This window comes from Ochotona princeps, chromosome 24, assembly GCF_030435755.1.
Source record: "Ochotona princeps isolate mOchPri1 chromosome 24, mOchPri1.hap1, whole genome shotgun sequence".
NCBI lineage: Eukaryota > Metazoa > Chordata > Mammalia > Lagomorpha > Ochotonidae > Ochotona > Ochotona princeps.
The window spans coordinates 11034800-11049314 of record NC_080855.1 but is presented as its reverse complement, the minus strand read 5'-3'; the positions used below and the strand labels follow the sequence as shown (position 1 = coordinate 11049314).

Sequence of the window (14515 nt, the reverse complement as noted above, 5' to 3'; positions counted from 1 at the left end):
GGAAACGGTGATAGGGTTTCTGCATCAAAGTAGCCTGTGGCAGAGGTACAGCGGGTGGTTGGGCATGGATGGAACAGGATCAGAAATGATCTCGATCATTACAAAGTCTGGTTGGCAGCTCTCAGGTTATTTTATGCTAAGATATACTTTGGTATTTACTTGCTGTTTTATATCATAAAAAACACAAAATTTTAAGAAAGTTGTATTGATTCCTTTTTATTTATTTGAAAAGCAGAAAGACGGATAGATAGAGAAATCAAGATCTTCCACTCACTCCTTTACTCCCCAAATGCCCACAACAGATAGAGTTGGGCCAGGCCAAAACCTACAGCCCCCAAACTCAATCCAGGTCGCATACATGGGTGACAGGGACTAAGTACTTAAGCCATTAAGCTAAGTACTTTAGCATCCCATGGTGTAAATTAGCAAGAAAACTGGGTCAAAAGTAGAGTGGGTACTTGTACCCAGGAACTCTGAGAGCAGTGTCTGAACTACTGTACCAATCACCTGCCCTCATAATAGTATTTTTGAAAACTCATGCATGATGAAATGGTAGCAATACCCAATAGCCTAACACTGCTGCTTCTGAGTCTAATGCTAGCCAAAGAGATGCTGCATAGTTTGGTGTCTGACAGAGATGGAAACCATCTTTAGCCAAAAAAAAATCACTTTTATCCCATGCCCTTATGAAACCATCATAAGAGGAAGAACCTGATGCCTTTAAAGTACATGAATCAAATATCAGCAGGAATGAAAGAAAACCCTAGCTACCTCTCGCAGGTATTCGTACTCAAACGATGCTTGCAACTGCCCTTCTCAACTTTGGAAAGGTCATGCCTATGCAATGAACGATAAAGGTCACTTGAGGTCACATAATATCAAACAGCAAGTAAGGGATTACTGCAAGTAGAATTTCCTGTAGAGAGTATATTAAGCACAAGCAAGGGTACAGAGTTATTTGTGGTGTTTTAATGCTACCTTTATTAATAATAACCTTTCCAGGATGCCTCATTTGAGAAAGCACATATTTTAATCCAAAAACGCATGTCCTGTATTATTACCAGGAATATTAAACAATGATGTTTTGTTGGCAGAAGAGGAGAAATTACAACTGGGAGGGTTGTTGGTGGCTTCCAGCCAATCGGCGCCACCCTTTACAAGAAGCAAGCAGTCGAGGCTAAAGAATTCAGAGATTCATCACTTGGATACCTGTGGGAAAAACAAGATTAACAGTCAGACTTGACACTTACTCTTCGAAAGGATCAGCCAATTCAACACCAAAAGGGCAAGGTGATACAAACCATTGGGCCTGAGCGGGACACACAGGGACCTCTCCACGACACGGTGCAGCATGAGGAGTAATGCAGCTTGGTGTCAGTCACTGAGACGCAGACCAGAATCCAATCCCAGCTCAGCCAGGGTGAGCCGTCTGGCTTTGGCCAGAGCGCCTTCCAGAGTCAGCTTCCTCAGATGCATAATGCAGGGGATAACAACCACCCTTCAGAGCTGTTACTAAGATTAACTCACATGAGAATGGTAAAACTGATGGTAGAGCTCGAAGCATGGATTAAGCGTAACCAAAAGGCTTATGTGGGAATACTTCAAAATACTGGTGAGAACAACATTACGGGAGAAAGTTTTGATCCCCCAAATTTTGACATCGATGCATAGTTTCTCTGAATATAAATTTTCATTGAACATACTGACAATCCCTCGTGATCCCAAACATTTTTGCACCGGAAAAACTTATCTTTTGGTTTCATTTTTTATGAACTTTTTGAAATGCCCTCCAGCTTATCTCATATTAAAACTGGTTTAAAAGCTGCAGAGTCTCTTACGGACTGTGTATGCAAGTTGCGCTTTCTTCTCTTCCCTGATGAAGCATTTTCTTTCAGGTAGCATAACAGCCTCCAAAGGGCTAGTCGCCAGAGTACCAGTCTCAGGCCTCAGCTTTGACTGGCTGGACCCTAAGAACACGCTTTTGCTCTCTGGATACAGTTGATTGTCATGTATTAAGCAGGCAGAATAGCAGTAGTCCTGCTTCTGCAGCTGCTATGGAGTCAAACAACACAATGGATGCAAAAAATCTTCTGAAGAAGGGCCAGGGGGATGGCTCGATTGGTTAATCCTCCGCTGTAAGTGTCAGCATCCCAGATAAGCACCAGTTTGTGTTCTTGCTGTTCCGCTTCCCATCCAGCTCCCTGCTTGGGGCCTGGGAAAGCATTGGTGGACGGCCCAAAGCCTTGAGACCTTGCATCCATGTGGGAGACCCGGAAGTAGCTCTTGGCTCCTGGCTTCAGGATCAGCTTAGGGAAATCTCATCTTTCATCTGCCAAGCACAAGCTCAGGGAAACATCTAGCAGACAGCCCATCCCAACCCTGTCCCTGTGCTCCTCTCTGGCGCCATGCGCAGGGGTCAGATCCAAGGAAGGGGGAGTCAGCCAAGGTCATGCTGAGGATCTGCGCCAGGAGGGTGACATGAGAAAACACATGCACACACAATCACCATCACGTGTTTATAAAGAACGCGAGGTCAGCTTCCAATGGTAATCACTTAGCAGCAATTTCCACCTGCCCCCACAGGCTCATTAGCCAAGTGTCCGCTCCATGTGATAAGATGCCCCTCTGGGTCTCTGCCTAGAGTCCCATTATGTATCATCAGCTCCATCTCCACCAACCACCATGGCTGGCTCTGCTGAAAGGACGCCAGCACAGCACGTGTCTTTATCCTCCACACCCATTCATTCCATCTACCATGTACTTAGACATCTGGCCCAGGAAACAACAAGACTTATTTCCTACACTGTCTGCAACCTTCAGACAGAAAAACCTTAAAATGTGTCCCTCTGAGAGAGAGTTTTGGATAAAACTGACATCATTACAAATTACACTGGTTTTGGGGCAGATGCTCCACACCCAGGCAATAATGTTGACTGAGAGTTTACACACCAGTTACCACTGCAATCCAGCTCAGCACATCTGGAAAGAAGATCTAGGGACCAAGTATACAGTCTGGTTCAAGAAAGATTCAGAGGCTGACATTGGGCAGTGGATCCGAGGAAATCCATGTCTCATTTCGGAAGACCTGTGCTGAGGTCTTAGCTCTGCTGTCCTTTTTCTGTTTCCTGCCACTGGGAACAGCAGCAGGGTGTGGGTGACAGCTCAGGCAGCAGAGTCCCTGTCACGTGGGGAGGAGAGTCAGTTTGAGCTCTGAGCTCTTGAGTTGCTATGGGCAAATGGGGAGCGAAATAGCAGATTTGAGATCTCGGTCTCTCTGCCTTTCAAATATAGCTGTTTTGTAAAAAAAAAAAAACTGAACAAATAAGTATCCACAGTTTACCTCTCTAACCTTGGCCCAATGTTCTTCAAAGTCATTCTGCTTCCTTGACTGCCAGTCTTTCCTAGCCACGGAATCCTTCTTTAATAAAACTATTGCATAAGGTAATTTTTGATATGATCATTGTGTCAGTAACCTCCAAAAACCCTTCCTTCAGATCTGAGGTTCTGTCAGCTTGAGACTCGAACATACCACTACTACTGAATCCACACCAGAAAGTTGAACAGGCATGCTGAACTTCTCACACTCAACCAAAGCGAGCTCTTCAGTCTTACCACAGAGTACCCTTTTATCCTTCCATCTTCACCCATGTAAGTCACATCTGTGTTTCCACTTTCTACAACAGTCACACCAGCTTCTCCCCCACCCCATGCCCTTCACCTCTAGGTGCTATCACGAAATCACACTAATTCCCTGCGCCACTTTTCTGGAACGTCCCACCTTTACTACTCTTTGAGTAACTCTAAGAGTTCACAGGAAGCCAGTTCAGAAGTGGAGCAGACAGGTCTCAAATCAGCACCACAGTAGGGGACACAGGGGTCACTTAAGCCCCTGTGCCGCAACACTCACCCTCACATCCACATTTGACACCCTTCTTTCCAATTAGGTCTGCTATATGGCAATCAAAGTGATCATTTTTACACAAAGATCAGAATGCCTCCTCTTTGTATACAACTATCAAAGGCTCTCCTTGGTGCTTAGGAAACACCTCAGAAACCTCATGCCTGCAGAACTTGCCTCCCCTCCTCACTCATGTCCCACTTTTCTCTCCCCCAACAGATCTACCTTCCTCCTACTGGAGGGCCTCTGTCCATGCTTTTCTCTTTCCTGGGAATGGAATTTGGCATCTTGGCATGTCTCCATCTCATCTCCCACATTACACAGCTACAACGTTCTCCTCCTGTGAGGGGCCTTCCTACAGCAGCCTGCTCAACTCCAGCCACTCCAGCTCTCAAGGACACTCCCTAGCCTATGTCACATGTAGTGCATATCAGCACCTGCCATTTCTCCTACCATTCCTAGACACTTAAGTGTCCCTTTCCACTCCCTTCACTCCATCATCTGAGGGCAAGAACCTCATCCTCATTCTCACTGCTCTATTCTCAGCACTGAAAAGATGCCCAGTGTCCAACAGGTGTCAAATACATGTTTGCTGAACGAGCAATTGCACAAATGGATGGCTGAACAAACTTGCATCATTAACATGACATTAACTGTCATGAAAAGACTTGCCTGTATTCTGCTACACACTACTCTCCCATCAACCCATCAACTCGATTGAGATGGAAGCCTCTTCCTTCCTGGAGAAACTTCTAAGCTTTCATCTGATCCACCCAAGGCTCAGTCACCCGAGCATGCCAACAGTACTCTCCAGAATGTTCTACCTCTCTCTTACTCAGCTTGTGCTTCCTGGGCAAGCAGCAGCAGCAGGTGCCCGACTTGCGTCGCAGCCCTTGCCCCTCCCCGCCCCCACTGAACTCCTGCATCCTAATGAGGTGCTTGGGTCCTCTGCACACACAGACCCCGCCTCAGTTCCGTGGGACTGAGGCTGGGTGCAGGTTGGAGGACGTGTCCCAGGCCAGGGGCAGCTGCTTTCCAAAGCTTCCTCCATTCTACTGTGCACTCAGGAACCCAAACAATCCAGCACAGCAGAGGCCTGAAGCTCGAACTCTTGAGTTCCACATGTTTGTGATGACTTTCTCCCAAGCTAAAAGGATGGATGGCACCGAACACGAGGGAACAGTGTTCCCAGCTCTGCTGTCAATAGACCAGGCTCTGCCCCAAGGCGGAAGGCAAACACTAGTTCATGATGCACTCTGTGGAGGGTCTTGGTGTAGTTACTTTGTTTTCAGGGTTCTCAGAGGGAAGACAGGCCACACTTTCTATTTCCTTCACATAATAAATAAATAAAAGGAGCACACCTGAAGATTATTACCATCTCCTCACACCTTCTTAAAATTTCACACCTTAATCAAAGGCAGATGCTGTTTACTTGTGCGATGCCAATGTTTTGAAACCACTATCTGTAATTAGCTCATTAGCTCACCTGTGGAATTGTTTGATTATTTTTAAAGCATGTTTTTTTAAACTAAATCAGTTCTTCCTAGATGGGGCAATAACCACCCTGCCAGGGCACCTGGAGTTGTTACATTGTTCCTAAACTTACCTTTTCTCACAGCCTCATACATTCTAAGGGACTTCTGCCCATGAAGATGTGAGAAGCTGTTGCGTTGTCAGGGACACCACCCTTGCCCGGTGTAAACATCACAGCAGCCCAGGATGCTGGATACCTGGGGACATGGCAGCACCCTTTCAAAGACTTGGTTCACTGTTAAGTTCTGATGCACGGCTAAAATCAACACGCAATAGGGGCACCTTTAGTCACTGCATCGGTGCAGGCCTCGGGAGCAGACAGATGTCATGCACAAAGGAGGACCATAGAGAAAGACTGTTACTTTCTATAGTGCTATTTTCAGGTGTAGGCAGAGTGCAGGAGTGGAAGCCAGACGAGATAGGCAGCAGCAGCCTTGTCCTGAGGGGCTGGACAGGAAGAAACCACTGGTCCACAAGGACAAGGGGCTACAACCTAGATATGAGGGGCACTGCTGGCCACCCAAGGAAGGCATAGGCACACACATGCACACTCCCCTGCTTCTGATCTGTGAAAATTCCCCACATGAATAACTCAAATAAAAACTGAGGTGGTGGGGCCAGTGTTACGGTGTAGCACTTAAAGCTGCCACCTTTGATGTCAGAATCCCACTTGGACCCTGGCTCAAGTTCCAGCCACTCTGGTTCTGATGCAGCCCACTGCTAATAGCCTGGGAAAGCACTGGAAGATGGTACAAGGGTCTGAGCACCTGCCACATATGTAGATGCTCCTGGTATCAGCACAGCCCAGTCCTGTCCACTGCAACCATCTGGGGAATGAACTACTTTCTGTCCATCACTCCCTCTCTGTAACTCTGGTTTCAGAAATAAATATGTAAACAAATAAATAAATATTTAAAATATACACAACAAACAAGGAGTTTACAGTGTGGTCCACAAAGACCAGCCTCCTGGAAAAAAACAAGGCAGTAGCCATCCCTGATAACGATCAACCTCTGATGCCTTGTGAACCCCTGAAAAGAATGGTTAAAGAAGAATTAGGGCTGCCAACTGGTTCATCGTGTCAAAGGAAAATATTCTGAGACCAGGTGGAAAAGAGATGTCACAAAGACTCCCCCCCTCAATAGAGTGCAGGAGCAAGACAGAGAGAGGAATGTGGGTGAAGGGAGGGGAGTATAGAGAGGTGGTCAGTGCTGAATGGGACTGGTGTGGATCTGCAGGAAGTAACATCATGGCCTCTAGAAGCCAACAAGAGCCAGGCAAGGATTCTCTGTGGGAGCCTCCAGGAAGCAGAAGCCCCACTGACACACCCATGACAACCCCGGAGTCCTACGGGGACGTGGGAACCTTCACGCAGCAATCCATGCTGTTTGAAGCCCCTGAGTGTGGGGCAATGGGTCACAGCGACAGCAGGAACTGACCCAGTGGAGCAGGTGCACAACCACCCTTGCAGAAACAAGGGGAAGACATCAGAGGCACCCTGTACACCTCCTGACAGCTCCACTCGGCCTGTGCCGGGACCCCGAGGCTGGGCCCCCACTAAGATGATCCCTGAGAACAAAGCAGCACATTGGGACTCTGAGACGTGAGTTCTGGCTTCAGGTAGGGCTGGGTTCATACCCTGGTTCTGGCGCTGGAGCTTGCTCACCCTTGTCCTGAGCATGGGCTACAATTACTCGGAACAAGTTAACAGAGGCAGAAACCAGGATGCATGACGATGATAAGGGGTTGCATAAACCACCAGGGCCGCATTCTCTGGGATCCCAGCCACAGAACATTCTGGAAAAGGCCAAGTAGTCCAACAATGTGTAAAGGAAAAAGGAGGGACATAACAGGGGATTCTTATAGTCAGAGTAAAGTTCTGGTGGGTGCTACTTTCATGGGGCTGGGGGCAGATAACACCACACACATGTCCAAATCCATCACTCAGCCACAATAGCCACAAAACAGGGCGTGCTGGTATCTGGTGACAGAAGGGACATGTAAACAGAAGCCCATGTACCCAAGGCAACATGGCCCACCGCTCCCACAGAACACGTCACAGATGCCACCATCGATGAGCCCTGAAGACACAGTGCTATGTGAAATAAGCCAGTCACATACAAGCCCACAACAACAAATGCTTCTAAAGCTAGAGCTATGTGATGCAAAGAGTGAATTCAACTTCACCTACAGGCTTCAGATCATGCAAACATGTCCTCATCCTACCTCAAACAGTAGCTGAAGGCCCACCCTTACTCCAAGTGTCTGCCAAGAAAGCTGTAACCCCCAGAGGCCAAGGAGACTTCTTTCTCTGCTGCTATCTTCTTATGTCTCTTTCTCTCTCTCCCCAGCTCCACCCTGATCTAGGGGAAGCTAACTGCCAGGGTGCAAGGGACCCTACATAAAACTGAAATTGAAAGAGACCTGATGGGGAGTGGATGCCTGTGGCTCCCCAGCCCTCGGCTGAGGGGGAGCCTGGGCCCTCCCAGCCCTGCCCGCATCTCCACCACAGCTTTCTCACTGGCCTGAGTTCTTGGCACACACACCCCAGGAACTCCCAGGGTCCTGACCTAGACACACATCCTCAGAGCCCAGCAGGTGGCTGTTTTCCACTGCTGCGTTTGGGCTTAATTTGTTAGGCAGCCACACATGAACCCCAAAAGGGAGAGCCCTTAAAAACAACGGTGAAAAACTAACCAGAGGTGAGTGGGCTGGCAGAGTTCGCTGCTCTCCCCAGAATAACTGCGCACACCCGCCGTCAAATCAGGGGTTCAGGCATCACTGTCGTTCGAGCTGGCAGCTACGAAACACGCAATTATTCAGTGGCGAAGAAAGGTTTCATTTTAAATGGAAAAAAAAACACACACAACTCTTTCCTGTAGGATCCAAAACCACCCAAATGTGTGCCGTTGCTCGCAGAGCCGTGGTCTCCAAGCTGGTGCTAACACGGGAAAATATGGTTATTTCCTGTTCATCAGCATTTTACCCTCAAGCCTTCTGTCGAGCTGGCACGAGGCTGGGGTTCTGTGTGTGTCGCCGTTCAGCAAGCAGGAGGCAGAGGGCTCATCCTCAGATTTTTCCACCAGCTTCCAGTCCAACTCTGACATGTCCACGGGTGCAGGGAGCCAGAGCGAGGTCATGACATTGAGGCCTCTCGTCCTGCTCCAAGCTCCAGGAGCTGCCCTGGCTGGGCTTCCAGGGAAGTGGAGGAGGAAATGCCCTCGCGTGCATCCCAGCTGCTTCTCTGCGGATTCCAACCCACCGGCCATCTGTGCTCCTCTCCCTGCTATGCGCACAGCTTGGTCTGGGAAGTGGAAACTTTCTGCAGGATTCAGCAGTTTTGTGTTTTTTTTATAAGCCAGGATGCAGGAGGAGAGCAGAGGACACTCGTAGGTATACAGGAAGTGTGATGTGCTTGCCAGGGAAAACCAAAGCTTCCTCTTGGCCAGCAGCCAGCATAATCTCAGTGTATTTAAAAACACAGCTATTCATGTCCATGGGCCTGTGGGGTACGCCCTGAAATAGCAAAGACAGCCCTAAATGCAGCACAAGTGAGAAATAATCCTCCTTAGCCCTTCAGCAGAATTCACTTGGGGGACAGGGGGACTCAAAGTTCTAAAGAAGCTGATTTCGGCCTCATGTAAATGAAACTGATTTTGCTTAATGAAACAGTCACAAAAGCTCCTACTAAGCACTATGCCAATGGACAACAGCACAAGGCATGGCTGGAAATCAGCTGGCCAGTGACAAGGCATGGAAAGAACGACAGTTTTATTGGGCATGAAGGGGCCCTGACGTAGACCTTGTCCAGTGCACACAAACACATGTCTGGACCCAACACACTCATGAGGGAAGACACGTAAGGAGATCAAGCACAGGTTTTTTTTGAGTCACCCCCAAAAGAGCAGAGCTAACTGTGCACTGGAGGTCAGACAGGACAGTCTCTGGCACCCTCTCCTCAGGCTCCTAGACCAATAGCCCAAGACAGCAAAGCACACAGACCGACAGAGTCCTCACAATAGGCCTTTAAGTGACCCAGAAGTGCAAGTCTTCTCCTTAATATCATGCTTTGTTCAAATGCATGCTGCAAACATCCTATGCATGGCCAGCAAATACTGCAGCCAGAATTCCACACAGACATGAGACATTACAAGTTTCCTGAGGTCTAGACTTGAAAGCTACTGCAGCTTTCAATAACTTCACAGAGATGCAACAAACATTCTCATTCAAACGTCCACATCCACAGCTACAAGTTGGAATCTTTAGGTACACGTGTTGGTGTAGCCCCAGCAACAGAGTTGTTGAGCTGAGAGCTGGGTAATTCAATGTCTTAGGACACAGCTGCAGCTTTGAAGGGTTTCTTCTCATCATTGATCCAGCAGCAACTTTCTGGATAACTTCCTTAAGACCTACGTGAGTGGGGTATATCTCAACCAAGTTGCCCCACAGTTTGTCACCACTGAGCGGAGTCCTATGCCCTTTCCCTGTTTCTACTGCAACACACGAACTCACACCACAAGTCACAACATTCGGACTCCTCATTCTGAAGTACTCTTCCTCCCTGTTTAACTGGACTATGGCAAAAACAATGTGAAAGCTATTTTTCTCAGGCTCTGACTTTTTAAAGGCTGCAGGCTCTCTACTCAGACAAAAACAAGGGATTTTGCAATTCTGATGACTTTCTCAGTAAGCTCACAAAGTTCACTGTCAACTGAAGAGTGGTATCGTTCAAAGTCAATTGAAGTTCAGAGTCAATTGAAGAGTGGTATCGTGGCAAAGTGGGTTAAGCTGCCAGGGGTAACCTGGACATCTCATATGAAAACTGGTTCAAGTTCTACATCACTCCATTTCCACTCCAGCGCCTTACTAATTCACCTGGGAAAGCAGTAGTAAATGCTCAAATCCTGGGGATCTTGCACTCATGTTAGAAGCCTAGGTGGAGCTCAAATCTCTTGGCTTTGGACTGGCCCACTCTGACCATTGAGGCCATCTGGGGAATGAACCAGCAGAAGGAAGATCCTTCTCTTTCCATCTGTCTCTCTGTAACTCTGCCTTTCAAATAAATAAATCTTTCAGAAGAGATCTTTCTTAGAAGATAAAAGCCATAAGAGTCAGTTCATCTCCCACCAAACCATCTACTAGTAGTGTTAGGAAACCATTACCACAAGGACCAAAGAAGAAAGCTGATATCCACTGACCAACAGTTTTTTTCTCCCTACGATTATATTAGCCTGTTCTGTAAACGTCGAAAACAAGAGATTAGCTGTGCAACCAAAAACAAACAAACCAACCAAACAAACAAACAAAAACAAACAAAAAAAACACCACCACCACCAAAACCCAAAAACCAAAACCACGTAATTGTGGGTACCAGCATGTAAGTTAGTCAAGCCCCTAAACCTGAGCAAATAATCCTGTAAGAGTTCCCCCAGCCCTCTCCCCACTAAAAACACAGGAAAACTGAAATCACGCGAGAACACATGGTTCACAGATGCCACTTCGATTCCTCCCCAAATCTCCAATGTGTCTCCCCTCAATAGAGTAGCCAGGCCTCCAGCCATCCCTTGTGGAAGTCTGGGACAGTCCAGTTCCCCCTTCCCTCCAGAGCTTCCTCCAGGCCCCCTTGCTGAGCAGTGAGACAGGCCCAGTGACATCCTGGATCTCCACAGCAGCACCTTGCACATGAGCCACCTCAGCGCCCAGCCTATCCAGGTCACTCCGTGTCACCCTCGGGTGGCTGCTTGGTGGCAGCAGCAGATGATGCAAGAACAATTACGCACACGTGGGTGGCTTATGCAAAACACACTCGAGCCACAGAAGCATCCATCCAGGTACCAATTACTGCTATAAAATAGGATCCTCATTCCAAAGGCCTTAAGAATAGACATTCCTTCCCATCCATCAAGCACTTTTCTCAGAGTAACTGAAAAATAAGCTAATACCTCATGATAAGCCTGCCTCTTTGGAAGACCTAATCCTTCTTCTCAACCAAAAAGGCACCGTGTAATAGGGATGGCAAATAAATTTCATTTCACATAGTAATTCCAATTGGCTGATGGTATATGCCTAGAGTGATGGATGGAGGAGCCTACGGAGGTGTCACTGACGTAGGGAAAGAATTGATTATCAATGTGTGCCACGTGTAGGGGCTGGTGTCACTTACACCTCACGCTTGCCATTTTGATGTAGAGCATTGCTGAGTGCTGAATGAAAATGCATGAATAGAACAACTGTGTAATATATAAGCTGGGTTATAGTTGAGAACATGATTTTTTATAAGTCTATTTCCCTGGGCAATTTTTCATGACCGTTTCTACACTGCATTTTAAAAGACAAAGTCATGTTGGGAACTAGACCGTAATAGAACAGAGAATATGAACATGGCTTCGGCAACACACTGGTGTCTGTGGCCAAGGGGACAGCCATCTGCTCTGCTGCAGCTGGGGACTCAAAGATTGACCCTTGACTGAGATAGCTGAAGAGGCAATAGGTACTGCCTTGGCAGTAGCCACCGAGCGTCGCCCCCCGCCCATCCATGTCTCATGACCTGCAACATGCAGTACGTCAAGCTCACATTTGCTCTTTGTCTCACAGTGACCTCCAGTTGGGGTAACTCCCAGATGCAGGGACTTCTGGCAACATCCGGAGACTTCACTGATTGTTACGACTCAAAAGAGGGCAGCTGTTGACACTTAGCAAGTGGTGGCCAAGGATGCAGCTCAACTGCTCAGCTCTGTGGTGAGCCTTGCCCAAGAGCTCATTGTCCATTCAAAATGCTATTGATGCCAGAGCACTGAGCTTAAAACCTAGTGTAAGTCAACAAGACAGTCTCTGCTGGTCTAGACGTATCACAGCCATGTGGCACAATGGGCAAGCCTGTAAGCCCTGGGTGCATACTCCAGCCTGTCCATCCACAAAGCATCCCTATGCAAAGCTCTGGAGCTCACTCAGCAATGAGCCTCCCAGCATGAGAACAGGGTGGACACTGGGGTCTGCCCCAGAGGGTGGTTTTAAGGACAAACTTGTGGGAATGAAATTAAAACTCTTAAGGCACATAGAAGGTGCCATCAGACAAGAGCAAAGCAAAGCAGGCCAGTAAGTAAACACAGCCTTAACCACCACAAACCCCGCACCATCATGTACAACTCAAGAGCCCACAGCACAATTCAGCTCCCCTGGCTCTGAACACCATTAACCCTGCAGCCAAGGTGACGGATTTGGCCTTGTGGGAAAGGCACATGTCCTGGGACCCAGCAAGGCCTGTTTAGGACTGGTCCTACAGGCAGCTTCACACATGTGACTTTGGTCACAGATACCCCATGCAGCATTTTAATTCAGCATGATATTGGTTATTAATCAAGGGTTCAATAAAAGAAAACCAAGTAAATAATGTAGGGCAAATTGTGAAGTGGAACATTATATACTCACTAACAAAACAGGAGAGAAATACAGGGACAAGCACAAAAATATCCTTAAAATTCCAGGGCAGTTCAAAACGTTGGTAGAAAATGAAATCAAAAGATAAGTTTATCCTGAGCCAAAACCTTCTGAAATTCATAGATACAAGGGATCCTCTAGTATTACATGCAAAATGGGTCCCAAGGAAAAAACTGCACGGATTTCCAAGTTTTACATAAAATAACTTCTCTTTTATTATTATTATTATTGTTATTAATTCTAAGGGCAGAGAGACCATGAGGAGTATGGCACAAGTCTTCCTTGCACTGGTTCACTCCCCAAATGCAGGCAGCAGCTGGGGCTTCCTGGGTCCCAGAACTCCATCCCGTTTCCCATGGGCTGAGAAGGACCCCAGTACTTGGAGCTGCCATCTGCTGCGGGAAGCTCAATGAGAAGCAGAGTAGCCCAGTGTCAAACCAGGCACTCTGTTATGAGAAGTGGGAATGCTCACCAGCGACTGCAGTGCTGTGCCAAATGCTCATCCCTAAACGTGGCTTCCAAATACATTTTTTTCATGCACTTTTCAAAGTTCTTTTATTTTTGCCTAACTTGTTATTAAAAAGAAAGCAGAGTAGAACTACGCATCTTGTGTGCTGTCTCCCATCGCTGTAAAAGTCTATATAAATGCAGGCAGGTGCATAATGTATGGATAAGAGGATGTATGTATCATGACAGTATTTAACTCTGCTGAGCAGGAGGCAAGAACTCATCAGATTTATTTTTCTCTGCATACTTCAGCATGGTGTTTTTTTTAGTATTGTGCCATTTTAACCTAAACCATTAAGAAATAAAGCAAAGCATCAAAAATGTTGTGTTAAAAATACCCTGCCCAGAAACACCTCCTCCCTTCAGTGTCTGACGTCTGCCAATGATGGCAGAGCCACTCTTTGCTGGGCAAGAATCATTTTAAATGTGTTGATCAAATGGTTCCTTTATCATGGACCCCAACTGTTAACCCCAATAATGTCCTCCTTGTGACACAGTGGTAAGTCCCAGGGATTCTTATCCCAACTCAGGCAACAAACCAGGAGTGTGGGCCCAGCCGGAGCCCCTCCTTTGCCAACTGCAGCTCTTGAATCAAGAGCCGTATCAATTAGCAGAGCCAGTCAGTTCTCAGAAGCTGAGCTGGATCTTGAGCTATTATTAGTTTCCGAACAAAGGCTTGGAGGGAAGGAAGAGGGGAGGGAAAAAACCCCTCATACTAGGCTTTCATTTTTCCAACCAGTATTCTAGGCAGAGGCACAATTCTATTAAATTCTATTACACATCTAGACAAATGCGTGAATTCACCTTCTGAAATGAGGCTTTCTGTCTTCCTCTAAACCTAAAAAGAATGTTGTTTCCCATTCTCTTAATTTATGACTATAGGAGAACACACCTGTGTTCTTTTATTACAGAAAATAATTAACATGGCTTCAAAAAAAAAAAGTTACAAGGAAAAACAAATCAAATGGCAAGGACACACTGACATCTGCTGGCTCGTCCTGCACTGGGAAACACGCCCGGCTCTGGCGGCCACAGCCACTCTTCCTGCGCTGGACAAATCCGGGGCCGACCCAGAGGAGCCAGGCCTGGGATCAGATCAGAAACATGCCCGCGCATCAGGGAGGAAACCCCAGGGCCTCC

At 47.2% G+C, this 14515-nt stretch overlaps 1 protein-coding gene across 8 annotated transcripts in view; it reads right to left on the bottom strand.

Annotated features, from left to right (window-relative positions):
- Positions 1 to 14515, bottom strand: part of RBFOX1 (RNA binding fox-1 homolog 1) — a 1600707-nt gene that overhangs the window by 1291033 nt on the left and 295159 nt on the right. The gene's annotated exons all lie outside the window — the stretch shown is intronic.